Below are 12,974 nucleotides of genomic sequence, written 5' to 3'. Positions count from 1 at the left end.
GCCGGTGCATGATGGATCACGAATGGCGTCTGAACTCGGACGTGACACAAGGCCTCTTTCAGCGATGGGGAGAGCCTTGGTTAGATCTATTCGCCACCGAAGAGAACGCGCAATGTCATCAGCTCTGCGTGTTGGAATTTCCAAGGCGGCGCTCGCTCGGAGATTCTTTTTGCCGCGAGTGGAGCTGTCTGTTGTACGCCTTTCCGCCTATACCACTTCTGCCCAGAGTGCTGAAGAAGATCAGGCGCGATCGGGCCCAAGTCATCCTTGTGGCTCCAGACTGGGCACTAAGATACTGGTATCCCGAGCTACTCAGCATGTCAGTCGATCCCCCGATTCGTCTGCCTCTTCAGGAGGACCTTCTGTCGCAGCAGCAAGGGACGGTCCTCCACCCGAACCTCCCCAGTCTCCACCGCCATGCGTGGAGATTGAGCTGCGACAGTTGAGGCCATTTGACTTACCTCCTGAAGTCTGTGATGTGATTCTGGCAGCCAGGCGTCCCTCCACAAAATCGGTATACGCCTGCTGGTGGAAAAAATTTGTGGCATGGTGCACAGCAAAGGCTGTGGATCCCCTTTCTGCACCCCTTTCAGAGGTTCTCCTCTTTCTTCTTTCTCTTGCCCAGCAGGCCTCTGCTCTGGGCACTCTCAAAGGCTACCTCTCTGCCATTTCAGCCTTCTTGAGGCTTCCTGATCAGCCTTCTCTTTTTAAGTACCCTGTTGTAAATAGATTCTTGAAGTGCATCACTCACATGTTTCCTCCTGTTCCTTACGTGATGCCTCAGTGGAACTTGAACCTTGTTCTGACTTATTTGATGTGCGCTCCTCTCGAGCCACTTCATAATTGCCCTCTTCGTCTTCTAACTCTTAAGACTGCATTCCTGGTTGCCATCACCTCTGCCAGGAGAGTGAGTGAGCTCCAGGCTTTTTCTTCTCAACCTCCTTTCCTCTCTGTCCATCCGGACAAAGTTGTCTTGAGAACGCGTCCCTCTTTCCTGCCCAAAGTAGTCACAGTCTTCCACATCGGGCAGTCCATCACCTTGCCCACCTTCTTCCCGCCTCCGCATCCCTCGAAAGAGGAAGAGAGGCTCCACCGTCTGGACCCAAAACGTGCACTCTCATTCTATCTGGACTGCACACGCCAGTTCCGGGTGGACGACCAGCTCTTTGTTGGTTACGTGGGCGCTAAGAAGGGACGGGCGGTGCACAAACGGACCATTTCTTGGTGGGTCGTTTTGTGCATAAAGGCTTGTTATTCACTGGCTAAAAAGGAGCCTCCTTTGGGGCTGCGTGCCCATTCCACTCGGGCCACGGCGGCTACTACTGCCATGGGTCGGGGAGTCCCCTTGCAGGACATCTGTCAGGCAGCTACGTGGGCCTCGCTGCACACGTTCGCTAGACACTACTGCCTGGACGGCCAAGTCCGGAGAGATGTCTTTTTTGGCTGTTCTGTTCTCCAGGACTTTCTGGTATGATCATTGGTTCGCAGACCCACCACCGGGGTTGGTATTTCTGGGGTATCAATTCTAAGGTAAGGAATCTATAACTAATAGTCTCTTTCAGATGAACAAGTTACTTACCTTTGGTAATGATATATCTGTAAGAGGCATATATTAGTTGTAGATTCTTTACGACCCCACCCATCCTCTCCGTTCTGCAAACTGACTAGTTCTGAGTAAGGGACTACCTTTCAGGGCCCTAGTTTTGTGCACCAGTTGTCAGTGTCTTGCATGGCTCTGCGCTTCTAGCGTGGAATGTCATGTAAAGAACTGACGTCAGCGCGCAGGGGCGGCATCTAAGTAGATACTGTGACGTCATTCAGGAGATCAAGACGCCAATGACGAGCGCGGAGTCAACCAACACCACCTACCAACGCGCAGGGGTACTGCTGAAGAAAAATTCTCCGGATCCAGTCTGACGCCTGGGGGTAATTCTAAGGTAAGGAGTCTATAACTAATATATGTCTCTTACAGATATATTGTTACCGAAGCTAAGTAACTTGTTCTTCATTTTGTGCAAAATTGTCCATAAAGTGCAACATGCCTTGATGGAATCCTCTATTATCCTGGTATCAAATAATAATCATGGATAAAACCAACCTAATTAGTGCATTCAATCATACACCAAAGCTAATTATAAGGGCAACAATCTACAGTTTTTGCATATCATAAGCCTTGTTGCCCATTTTTTTATGCCATTGCGCTTGGTGTATACTACTGTCACTATTGTTAGTTTAACAAGGATTTAGTTTGTGCAAGATAATTATTAAAGTGCTGCGTACCTTTGATGGAATCCTTTCTCATCTTAACACTGTATATTGGTCATACTTAAAACGTTTTAATTTAATCATACATCAGAAAAGCCCATTGTGCAAAGTAAAAATAAACTCATACAGGCTGCTTGTGCCCCTGGCAACGACCATTACAAGTCACACTTTGGAAGTTTCCCTTTAGCAATAGACATGTCTTTTTTTTAGAAATCCAGAAAATATCAGGTCTTCCCCTTGAAGATAAGTTATAACTGCTTGCCGACATGTGCATATAATGTTCTGGTTAAAATATTGTCTCAACAAACTTTTACGCTCTTCCATTAGAGCTGGGCAACAAAAGACATTATGAAAATTGTCTTCTCTATTATAATAATTACAGAGACAATGACCTTTCTTAAGTCTGCCTCTTATAAGCTGGTGAGTTAACGCGAAATTGGAATTTTCCAAGCCGGAACCACAAAAGCTTTAGTTTTGAATTTAGTCCATTCAAGCCTCCCAGGTAGTTCTGACATTTTAAAGGCCCATATGTAGCGATAACCATCTATGCATGTGCTCTATTTGCTAAAACCTCTCTATCCATCAACGATGAAACCTTTTTGCCAATTCCATTAATTACTCTATTAAATGCAATTTGAGAAAGGGATAAAGCCCAGAGTTCCTCTGCCTTAAAAGTGGATACTGCCAATTTAAAATATTAATGTGCTGCATAATTTCTGGGGTCACGTATTGCCCCCCACACAATTGTACTGAGCGTAGATTTTGTATAATTTTTTTATTGATAAAAAAAATACAAATATGCTCCATGGCTTCTTATATTTTGTCTCCTGAGGCCAAACTTTAAATGAATTTGGGCTGGCGAAGCCTGCCGAGGTAAATTAAACAGGCGATGATAAGTTCCTACCATGACGTTTTCTATGATTTTATCAGCTTTTCCTCTCAGTATCTCCACACCATACGTTAAGGAAGGGGCATGCTTAGCAGCCATTACCATGTATTTGTAGACACCAGGGTGTCTAGAATAACAGTACATCAATTTGTCCTTAGGACGAAAGTCCTCAGCAAAAACGGTCACTGTTACTTTGATCAAGTCACTTATTTCTTAATCAGGAACAAGTCCAGTGGGCAGTTTCTTTAGGTCCCCCAAAAATTATTTCATAAGTTTGCTTTAAGTATTCATGTTAGGACTTACGACATTGTACTCAAATGTGTGCACAGACGTTACAGTTAGTTTCCCTAATGTCAGAGGCCATGCAGTCTGGCTCCATTTTCTTTTGTTATTTCACTTTGCTTGTAATGTATTTGTGCCTTATTTACCATTTTTGTTTGTCACATTTCTCTTAAGCAAGTAGAATGTTGTCCAAATTGATCCGGCCAGGTGAGTGTGAGAAAGGGGCTCTATATATACTGGACCAAAGTAAGCTACAGTGTGTATACAGACCACAAACCCCAGAGGTATAACAGAGGTTAAAGTCAGGGCTGACCTTACTATCAAAAGTGGTAGCTTGGTCGAGCAGTAAGGCAGTACCAGAGGGCAGTGTAAAGCATTTGTTGTACACACTCAGTCAGCAAAAGGTTTCACACACTCAAGGACTGAACTCCAGGCCAATTGTTTTTATATCCAAAGATATAGTTTGTTTTATTTTTAGAACCAACAGGTATCAAAATATACTTTTCTCATTTATGAGTGATCTCAGATAATTACTTTGCCTTAAGGTAACAATTTTGTAAACACAATAGGTACAGGGGTTGCTGTAGGCAACACAATTCTAAACACAATTTAGCATTGAGCTCAATTGTTTTTTCTACACAAATACAGTTGATTACTTTGTAGATTGCTTTTGTAATTCCAGGACTGGATCCTATATTCAGTCCTGGGGTCTAAGCTGTAAACAGTTTAGTAAAAACGTTTTGGTAATTGCAATGATTGTTAAGGAATAAAAAGGTATTTTAAAAGTTCACACTTCAAAACTTTTTAGTGAAAATCTAGCAATGTTATCCAATGGGAGAAAATTCAGGTTACAGGTAAAGTAGGTTCTTGTTACTTTTGTAATCCAGTACTGGGCTCCTAGGTCCAGCACTGGGATCTCTACATAAGACAGGTAAGTAATTGCGTTTCAGTAGTTGGTATGATTTTTAAGGAATATTTCAAGTTTTCAAAAGTAGAATACATTTCACAGAAAAGCAGACAATGGATTCCTATGGAGAAAATTCAGGTTACTAGTAAGCCGGATTAGGATTACTTTTGCGGTTCAGTACTGGGCTACAAGGTACAGTACTGGCTTCTCTCCTGATCACAGGTGAGTACTTCGGAATTCGGTATTCGGCTGATTTTTTAGGAATATTTTAGAGTTTCAAAACTTCACACTTACAAGATTTTTCGAGTCAAACCAGTCAGTGTTATTCTATGGCAGGTAGGTGAGTTATCGGTTTCCAGGAGAGTACTCGACTGGTGAAGTTAAGGTTCTGGGCATAGACTCAGGGGTCCCCCAGGGTCAGGTAGGTACAGTTGGTACACACTCAGCGGCACAGGGGCAGCCGGGTGCAGAGGTGGTTAGGCCCAATGTTATCCAATGAGAGGCAGGGGGCCTGCGGTTGGTGGCTGCTGGCTAGCAGGCCACGCGGCTGTGGGAGCTGGGTTCCTGGTCACTTGCTCAGGGCAAAGGGGGAAGTCAGATAGGACACAGGGTGCACGACCAGAGGCACTCGGGCGGCTGAGTGCAGGGTGCTTTTGAGCCGTCTGGCGCTCAATGTTATTCAATGGGAAAGGTAACAAGCATTTGCAATGCAATAGGTCTCGCATTATGAAAGTTTGAGCTATTGGTCTTGTAAATGACAATTTGTTTATTTATGTGTTGGTTTTGAAAATAGCTAAATTAATAGCTTTGTCATTTACAATGCCAATAGTTATAACTTTCGCAAATGTGACACCTATAGCAGTTGTAATGCAACATGTTTTGTATTTACGTGACTTAGATGTATTGATATTACAAATAACAATGGCTTTTAAGTTTTTTAAAATAATTAATACTTAAATAAAATTGATTCTAATTTATAATGGCAATAGCTTAAACTTTTGTAAATAACTTTTGTGGAGATTATATTCAGTGTATTTTATTGTGATGAAAAGAACAGAAGTGAAATATTAACATCTTTTTGTGACATTTGTAATAAAGCTTGAAACATCGAGTGAACATATTTGAACCAGTTGTTGTTGAATGGTTGCAGAGATTGATGCTGTGATGGCGCTGAGTGATGCAGGGGTTGCGCTGAGTGATGCAGGGGTAGCGCTGAGTGATGCAGGGGTTCCAAGGGGGAATACAATGAGTCTAACAGAGGGCAGAAGGGCACAAAAAACGAGTCTAACAGAGGGCAGAAGGGCAGAAAAACGAGTCTAACAGGGGCAGAATGGCACAAAAAACGAGTCTGCAGAAGGGCAGAAAAACAAGGGAAAAACGAGTCTAACAGAGGGCAGAAGTGCACAAAAAACGAGTCCAACAGGGGCAGAAGGGCACAAAAAACGAGTCTAATAGGGGCAGAAGAGCAGAAAAACTAGGGAATAAACGAGTCTAACAGAGGGCAGAAGGGCAGAAAAACAAGGGAAAAACAAGTCTAACAGAGGGCAGAAGGGCAAAAAAACGAGTCTAACAGGGGCAGAAGGGCACAAAAAGCGAGTCTAACAGAGGGCAGAAAAACAAGGGAAAAAACGACCTTGCGCCCGAAAAAAACTGCACGTTTGGGAATACGTTGTAAGTTTTTTTCAATACAAACAAATGCCAAGAGAGATGCCGGCTCCTGAGGTATGATCCGCAGCAGCACCCTCTGTGAGGGGACATGGAGAGCAGATAATACCTCTAATAGTTAAGGTACTAGGCAGGGAGTGCTGCACAGCCTTAGCAGTGGGATATCAGCCTTGATAGCATCGGAGCAGCCCCTGTGCCCGGCCTCAAAACAGTAAAGTCAACTCAAGAATGCAGATTTACGTGCATCCCGCGAGTGATGTGCGCAGCTGAGAAAAAAACAAACCGCAACCTCGGAGAGCTGGTGGGGCAGGCAAACACAGCACCGGGAGAAGCAATATAAATAAAACAACAGCTAGTATCAAATTATAACAAGCATGCCCCGGAGAGGTAACGCTTTTGCCTCCAGGCAGATGCAGTCCACGGAATGTTGCCGCCTGTCTAGGATGTTGCGCTTGAAGGCCGTCACTTCCGGTGAGGAACGTTAACTTCACGTAGCCAGGACAGCTGGAAGCCTTTGAGTGCCAATAGTTGAAACCTTGTTAGAGATCTGTGGTCAGAGATATACACGGGGCCCTTGTTCGGAGGGGCAATGAGTAAATGCAACCAACAGTGTAAACACCAATGCGCTGCCTTTGCCGTGAAACTCTGCCTTTCCAAGGGCATGCGAGGCATTCAGCTGTCTTGGCATGTTGTGATAGTCTAGTACACTGGAACAGAGGTAAAGACATTCCACTGGCATACCCCTCACTGGAGAGAGAGAGAGAGAGAGAGAGAGTCAGAGGCCTTGAAGGATTGATACACAGACAGGGGGAAGGATGGATAGACAGGTATTCGGAAGGAGGGGTGGTTGGTTTATCGGTTAGTTGGGTGGACATGGACTAAGACGGGCAGATGCAGGGGCCGACTCATAGGTAGATGAATAGACAGGTTGTCACACAGAGTGGTAAAATGATGGACGATTAGATAGATGTGCTCTGGATGGGGCGATGGGCAGGAAGGCTGAAGGGCAGGGACAGACGGAGGGAAAGAAAAAGATTAACAGGATAGATAGACAGACAGACAGATAGATACATGTCATAGATAGATATCCTATTTGTAGAACAAGCACAACGAATTGGATGTATTTATGCTTTTTAAAAGTGCCTTTATGATCCATCGAAACGGGACTCATTTTATCAACACCAGTACGTTAAAGGAAATTCAGTTGCACAGGGATTTAAACCTGGCACCAATTATTCAGATCAGTAACATGAAAGGGGCGCTCATGTGCCCGCAATTGACGCTCTATATCCCCTACAACAAACACCGTTTGTATACATGTTAGCCACTTGTGGTCGCTTGAGGCAGAAAGCCCAGTCTATACTTTCTCACTACTTCGCCCCTCTAGACCGACGCCCGCGTTATGCTGTCCTCATCGTGGTCCTCATTGGTACAGTCCATCACCGGGCTGTGGGCCTTGCAGTCACTGTTCATTTCAACCAGTAGGTTTGCGCACATTGCCTGTTATGGCCGGGCGTGTTCAGAATGGAGAAGTCCTCAAACCCTACCCCGTGACTCCGTGGAGGGGTGGAGTGTCAGAGAGCACATCACCGATCTATGACTGCAAGGGGGTCCCTCTCCCAGTCATCGTAGGGTGGAGTGAGTGACGTGGTGTCACTCTTCAGGAGAGAGTGAGGTGAATGAAGCTTTTTGACAACTCAGGATATGTGGGGCTAGGGTGAATAACGTCCTGTTACACTACAAGACAGTATATTGTGAAGTGAATACGGCGTTAAAACACATCAGAAAGAGAGTGCGAAGTGAATGAGGTGGTGTGGCACCTCAAAGCAGGGGAGTGTAAGGTGAATGCGGCGTTATGATGCCTCAAGACAGGAGAGCATGGGGTGAATACATACATGTCAACCAGGTGTTTCAGGAACGAGAGCGAGACCAGATGTTTAGGAAGGTGATCCCACTGAAGTAAATTGAGAAAAAAACATTTTTGAAAAGTGAGGCTGGTTTTCCAGCAAGGCACCCTAGTACAACTCAAACCATCTTAACCCGTCCGAACACGGCGATGTGCACATCCGTGCACTGCTATCTGTTCGAGTACAGTGATTCACATGTGCACTTTGACCCGAGGTGCCTGCCCTGGGGTGCCTGCAGGTTGGCTACCCCGGGGTGCCTGGTGGTGCCTGGTGGCGGGCCGAGCTGCAGGTTAGCTGCCCGAGGTGCCTGGTGGCGGCCTTAGCTGTAGGTTAGCGGCCGAGGTGGTGGCCCAAGCTGGAGGTTAGCAGACCGGGGTGCCTGGTGGCGGCCCGAGCTGCAGGTTAGCGGCCTGGGTGCCTGGTGGCAGCCCGAGCTGCAGGTTAGCGGCCCCAAGGTGGCGGCCCGAGCTGCAGGTTAGCGGCCCGAGGTTCCCGGTGGTGGCCTGAGCTGCAGGTTAGCGGCCCGATGTGCCTGGTAGTGGCCCCGAGGTGCCTGCAGGTTGGTGGACCGAGGATCCTGGTGGCGGCCCGAGGATCCTGGTAGCGGTCCTGGGGTGCTGTTGTGAATATATCTAGGACCCTATTTAAATATTCCCGATTCATGCCCTTATGTGGTTATAACAAAACATATCCTTATAAAGGCATAAGAATCATATCCATATTTAGTCATAGCCAATGCAGTCCAAATACGGCAAGGCTACTCCCATATACCCCTAGAAAGTACAACGCGTTCTTTAAACAAACCAAGCCTCCAGCAGCCCGGGAATTCCCCCTGCTTTTGTTTTGATTTGAACAAGAACTCCTGGAGTCCAGAAAGAACTGTAAGTTCTTAGTGACATCTTATGTCCAACCTTACGTCAAACTCGGCACCTTTCAGGTATAAATATACCAACGTTTGCCTTAAGCAAGCACACGGTGGTTTGGAGCAGAGCGGCTATCTACTTGCCCGACGCCCAGCTGATGCGAGTGCCGAAGGAAGCCGACCCTCCCCTTGACGCACTGAGAGAGACGCTGTCTTTTCTCCTGCCGAGAAATTCCAGCTCCGGTGTTTCCAGTAACCCTTGCGGGTTGCTGGGAGCTCGAGTCCTGAGAAAGAGATACAAGACCTCCTTCATTTTATAACCAAGGTACGGAGCTGATTAGATCCTTAGAGAATTCTTGATTCAGATTCTTGGCAAAAACTAACTTAACTTAAACTGCAGCTCACTTACTCCTTCCCACGTAATAGGCTTAGGTTAGGTACACCTTGGTAGGCGTATCTTAGAAGCACCAGTTGAGTACGTTTAGTCAATGATTTTATGTATGTATATATTTTATCAGTTTTAAGTATCATATGGCTCAGAAACCATATAAATGCTTTTACAGTATTATTTCATAATACTCCTTTTACTGTACGCACTTTACTTCATGATAAGTATTGCAATTGTGGCAATTCACTTCTCTTGCATGAGAAAGAGGACTGCTCGATAAATAATAACTTTTATTGAAAACGCCCGTCTCTCTATTTCTCTGCACTCCTGGTGAAACTAAGCATGCACGATTGACTGAGTGAAATAGCTGTCTATTGTTTTCACAATACTCTGGAGGTATACTCCTTGTTCTGGAGGAAGCAAAGTTGTCATGTTTATGCGGTTGTCAGAAACTAATCCCTTCTTGTCTAATCAGGAAAGTTAACTCCTTCCTGTTCATTCGAGAAAGTTTCTAGTGACCTCTGAGCTAGCTGGCATTCATAATTAAGTCTAACATATTCAGTAGAGACCTAGTCGACCTCAGCCCTATCGTTTATGTTATTCCAATGCGCAGAGCCTATTGGGAATATAGGAACTACACTACAGTGCCTGGTGGCGGCCCCCGTTGCGGATTGTAGAGGTCTGTCTCATGCTTTGCCCATCTTGCCCCCGCTCACTGGAATTCTCTTCCCCTCACCATCAAGTCCAGCTTGACTCTGTTCCAATTCAGGAAACTGCTCAAAACTCATCTCTTCCCATCTTTCGGTTAATTCCTCCTCTTCTGACCTTACACTTACCTACTTATTCTGTCAAGCAGCGCCAGGAAACCTCTGGTGTCAGTGCGCTTTATAAATGTCACCTAACATAACATAACATAACATAACATGCACACTGACGCTCTCAAGAAGGCCCAGTGCTGCTTCCGTGAGCCCACGTGTTTTAGTGAATAATGGAAGCCTCCAAGCTGGAAATATGTGGCACCTCTTGCTCTGGTTTCAGACGTACAGTGCTGCGCAGTCACTGAGAGCCACTACCCCGCATCTCTGGACCGCGACCAGGACCTCAGGGCCGCAGTGGATGGGTTTGCAACCAGACAACCACGGAGTTTACAGGCCACTCCCAATCCCGAGGTGCAGTTAGAAGTACAAATAGGGCAGCCATTAGGAATTAACGATCTGTATGAGGGGAGGGGTCGGGGGGGTCACAGACGTGCATCTTTACCCGTCTGAACACAGAGATGTCGGAACACAGTGATGCATTCACGCATACGCTGTTACCTGTTGAGTAAAGCTTGAACAGATCACGTGCGAAGTGATGCACTGCACTCTGTTACACTGAGGTCAGGTAAATGCTGCAACACTTAGACTGATTGAGAAGTAACATTTTGGGGCCAGTTTGTCCATGCAAACATGCCGTTATACTGATGTAAAATTGCCCGTAATCTAGTATAAATGCACACCACGGTAACACTCCTGTGCTCCCGGGCCTGGTGTCAAAAGTGAAATAAGCGCTGTTTACAACAAGAACATCGCCGAAAGAAGCTTTTAGGGGCGGGGGAGCGGATCCCTTTGTAGCACGGCCTCGCGGACGTGAACAGGGATGTTAATTAGGGGGGAGGAGAAGTGAGGCCGAGCCCCTGGGGAAGTAACAGATGGCTTTGATGTGGACACGCGAGGCAGGCGGATGGAAAGCGCGTGCAGCAGGGGGCGGAGCGGATCCCTTTGAAGTGAAGCTGCTGGCGGGTCTTGCAATGATGCGAGGCAGGCGGGTGCGCGTGCACGGGCACATGCACTCGTGGATATCCGCCGCCTGGTTTAGCTTTCCTGATCCAACCCTATAATTCTCTCCTATCCACTCTTTACGGAATGGGATAGGCGAGACCTAAAAAGGGAACAAAGGTTGCAGACTCTGGGACGGTGATTCTTCAGGTGCAACCACCACTTCGAGAGGTAAGTTGGGATCTTGAAGAAGAGGTAGGTACCTCAAAGGGAGGCACAGCGAGCCGCAGGGCACCGGGTGCATGCATGTCTTTGGGCGCCGGGAAATCTTACCCTCAGCTGGTCGCAGTTGGAGGGGTCCCTGGTTCTGAGGCTGCTGGCGTAGTCTTGTTCGTCGAGGAGGATCTTTGGGCACTGGACTTCGGGTCCCAGGCACCGGGGGGACGTCCTCGTGGTCTTGGATCACTCGGGCACGGGCCGGGCTCGGCGGTTGCAGAGTGGGGTGGTCTTGTGCTTCCTGGCTGGCACCAGGGGTATGGTCGTTGAATCAGAGTATCTGCTTATGGGAGTCCCAGTCTTTAAGAGGGTCAAGGCAGGCAGGTCCTCCGGGTGTCCCAAGGTTGCTGTCCGCAGGAGTCGCCGGGATTAAGCAGGAGCAGGTTCCAGGGTCGACAGGCCGGTAGGGCGGGGGCCAAGTCAGTTGATGTCGTCCTGTTGTTTGCTGCTGCACGGCGGGTCGTCTTCTTCTTGATCTTCTTTCTTCTTTTCTTATCGGGATCTGAGGAAGGAAAATTCAGGGTGCCCCTAAATACTAAGTTTAGGGGCGTTACAGGTAGGGCATGGGCAGGGACCAATAGGTCCCTGTCCTGGGGTGGGTACACCCCCTAGCCTGCTCCTCTTCTGTGGGAGGGGGGCAGGAGCCTAGCTGTGATTGGGCAGGCTCCCCATCTTCAAGATGGCCGGAGCCCGGGGTCGTGCTTCACCTCGCCTCTCCCATCTGAGGGGTGCGGTTGGCACATGCTAGCACACCCCCTTCCTGACGTAGGGTTTCCCGCCAGTCTTCCCGCCAGAGTGGGGGGTTAGAACTGGTGGGGGCCAGTTGCTGAGTACAGCAAGTGGCCTGGAGAAGCTCACAAAGGCGGCATGCCTTTGAAGCTTCCCCCTGCCCATCCTGGGGGAGGAGACCTAGCACCTCGCCCATGATGTGCATTGTTGCAGGCCCAGGAGAGCGAGGGGCTCTCTACCCAGGGATTGTGGGTTTAATGTGCTGAGAAGTTTGATATCAAACTTGTCAGTCTTCAGTGTAGCCATTATGGTGCTGTTGAGTTCGTAATGACAACCTCCCAGCACCATATACTCTTAATGGCATCACTGCACTTACAGTGCCCAGGAATGGCCCTGGGTACTGTAGGGACATAGGGCTCATGTTCCTGTGCCCACACCACTGGCATAGGGCACCCAGCTAGAGGGGTGACTGATGTATGCCAGGGCAGTGGGTTTGTGGGAATGGCACACAGGGATGTGTGCCATGTCAACTCTTGGTTTAGTTCTGTACTTAGACACTCAGCCTGCAATGGCAGTGTGTCGGTGTCAGGGTACAGGGGCCCTAAGGGTGGCACAATAAGTGCTGCAGCCCTTAGGGGTCTTCTTTGGTCACCATGCCCTGGGTACCTAGGGTACCATTTACTAGGGACTGACAGATGGCCAGAAATGCCAATTGGGTTTTAGTTTCAACACAGTTTTAGGGAAGGAACACAGGCCCTGGGTACCTGGTTGGCAGGAGCCCAGGGCACACTCAGTCAAAGCACATTAGCAGTTCAGCAAAAAGTAGGGGCATACCAGTGCAAGAAAGATGGCACTTTCTCACAGTGAGGTCAACTCCTTTTCTCTTAGTGCTAATTGGGCGATTTTGTCTTTTTTTTTTATTTAGTGAGAAAATGGAACATCTGAAAGAAACATGTTAGTGATAGATTCCTTACCTTAGAATATCCCCAGGCGTCAGTCTGGATCCGGAAAGTATTTCTGCATAGCAGTATCTCTGCGCGCCAGTAG

The 12,974-nt window shown here is 47.5% G+C and overlaps 1 protein-coding gene across 2 annotated transcripts in view; it reads left to right on the top strand.

Moving 5' to 3' along the window:
* Window positions 1-12,974, top strand: part of VPS13D (vacuolar protein sorting 13 homolog D) — a 2,979,414-nt gene that overhangs the window by 1,937,629 nt on the left and 1,028,811 nt on the right. The gene's annotated exons all lie outside the window — the stretch shown is intronic.

Source organism: Lissotriton helveticus, chromosome 5_1 (assembly GCF_964261635.1).
Source record: "Lissotriton helveticus chromosome 5_1, aLisHel1.1, whole genome shotgun sequence".
Taxonomy (NCBI): domain Eukaryota; kingdom Metazoa; phylum Chordata; class Amphibia; order Caudata; family Salamandridae; genus Lissotriton; species Lissotriton helveticus.
This window is presented reverse-complemented; position numbering and strand designations above follow the sequence as displayed.